This window comes from Vicia villosa, linkage group LG5 (assembly GCF_029867415.1).
Source record: "Vicia villosa cultivar HV-30 ecotype Madison, WI linkage group LG5, Vvil1.0, whole genome shotgun sequence".
NCBI lineage: Eukaryota > Viridiplantae > Streptophyta > Magnoliopsida > Fabales > Fabaceae > Vicia > Vicia villosa.
The window spans coordinates 20,579,732-20,582,145 of record NC_081184.1 but is presented as its reverse complement, the minus strand read 5'-3'; positions in this window follow the sequence as shown (position 1 = coordinate 20,582,145).

The window sequence follows — 2,414 nt, the reverse complement described above, 5'->3', positions numbered from 1 at the left end:
AACTTCGAATCATGGGATGCGACCTTCAGCGGCTGACGCTCCTGTATGAAACAAAGTTAAATAAACTGTAATCTTTCAACATATCACCGAATCATGACAAATATTTTGCAAATAAAAAATATAACATATATACCTATCCATGTCATACTCTATATGTAACATGAGAAACAAAACCTGTGAGCACAGATCGGTCACTAGGCCCTCCAAGGAAGGCTCCATCCGTATGAACAAATGCCTCCGTAGAAGCACGATTCGTGGTCCATATATCTGTACGAGTAGCATCCTCGGCAACATGTACTTCTTCATCAAAACACCTACCTCCTCCATAACAACATGAACCTCCTGAGCCTCAATTGGTATCTCAGCCTCAACAGGTTCCTCCAGAGGAACAGGCTCCTCCTCAGCAACTGGAAGCTCCCCAGCATCCACAAGAACAGGTTCCTCCATAGAAACTAGAATCTGATCATTCTCCACACAAGCAGGCTCCTCAATAGCAGCAGAAACTCTAGCAAGTCAGCATCGGGGTGTGTGAAATTGCCCTTGACCCTACACTTGCTCAGCTATTCGTTTTCGATGAGAACCGGTCGGAGCATGTCGTTTAGCCCGTAGCTGGGAAGCCTCTGCCTCAACAGCTTTAGCGAAAGCTTCCGCTCTTTCAGTGCTCCTGCCGGCAATGGTGTTGCCTTTTCCTCTGGTTCTCGCTAAAAAGAAAGGAAGAAATAAAAAATTGATAAGGAAGACATTATCAAAATTTTTCAAAAATTTTTGAACTACCTGAATTTTCAAAATTACCGGTAAAATCTACCGGAATTTTTGGAAAATTTTGAGATTTCCAGGAAATTCTTCTGATAATTTTGATATTTCCGGTATCGCCGAATATTTTTCTAAAGAATTTCTTGTTTGATTGAGAAATTCCCGGTATGATACTTACTTTTTGCAAAGAATTTATGGTATTAATGGAAAGTTTCTGGTATCGCCCTAGAAGTTTCAAAATTTTCGGTTTCCAATTGTAAATTTGTGAAATGGTGAAAATTTTGAAAAAATTTGAGTAGGATTATATTTGACTTTTTACTTGTTTGGCGGGGGGGGGGGGGGTGTGCCATATATAACGTGGGGGTGGCATGTATAATCCTCTCATATGTCATCTACATATGCCTTATACACTTCCTTAGGACAATTCTCTAAAACATTTATACCATTAATATGACTCGTTCATAACTTCTCCAAACCGCCAACATATATATTTGCCTATTGAAAAACATGCTTTATACGAAACTTCAGTAACTTGTTCATCTTCTTATGAATTTGTCGCAACATGCTCGTACCTATACCCATGTGATAGCTCTCATTGGTGATGGCCTCATGCATTTCTTTCTAATCGATATGTATCTCCACTCTCTTTATCCTTTTTTGTACGGTAATTTGACTCTTTCTAGAACTCCACATAGCTCTGCATTCTTAACATTACATTGTCCAAGCACTTTTGTGAACTCGCATATCCACCTGCCTCGATTGTCCCCTGATTATACCTCTACATCTTGTATTGAGAGTTTGAAAGACAGCTCCATCAGTATTCAAAGCCACCCAATTATCTTTAGGTGGTTGCCACATAATGTGTTCTACCACTTTGGTTGTCACTAATGTTTTCTTCAACAATTCAGTACTAATCATGTATTATTCAACATACTTTTTAATGTCTCTAACTGAGTCTTGAGGCATAATGAAATCATCTGCAAAAAGTCTTTGATTTCTCTAATACCAACTGCTATGACAAGTTATTGCCTACATTTCTTGTCAATTGTATCCGTCCTGATTGTTGATGTTATACTTCATGTTATAGTTCAGCCACTCTTACAAATTCAAGGTAAACAACTTCTCCCAATGTGTATTATGAACTAATGCTAGCCAGATATTCCTAACTATTTTACAGTCCCTTAGAGCATGACTCATTGTTTCCTCCAATTCCCACAGACCATCTCGAAGGCCCTGATATAACCCCAACTGTTAGGGAACAACTGGGAGGGCGCGACATTTAAAACCCTCAAAACTTTCATAGAAAAAAGGAGAGAGGGGGAAAAGAACCCCCATATCCGTGATAAAAGGGAGGTAGAAGTAAAAGTATGGAGAAAGAGGGTTAGAGGACACAGACGTGGTCGCCCTCTCCGACGACGAACAAACCTTCAGAATATACCTAATCTTTGTCTTCTAAAGAGGTAACCTTCCCTCCTGATCAAGAATGAAGGATTTGTTCATCAGAAGTGTAATAATATCTGATACCTTTGATGTCCTTGAACATGACAGATAAGGTAGACATTGTATCTTAGTTCTTGAGAAAACAATAGGATAAAAAGAAATCACCTCCATCGTTGCAATCATCAAGGCGGGGATTAATACCCTTAAAGTCTAAGACCTTA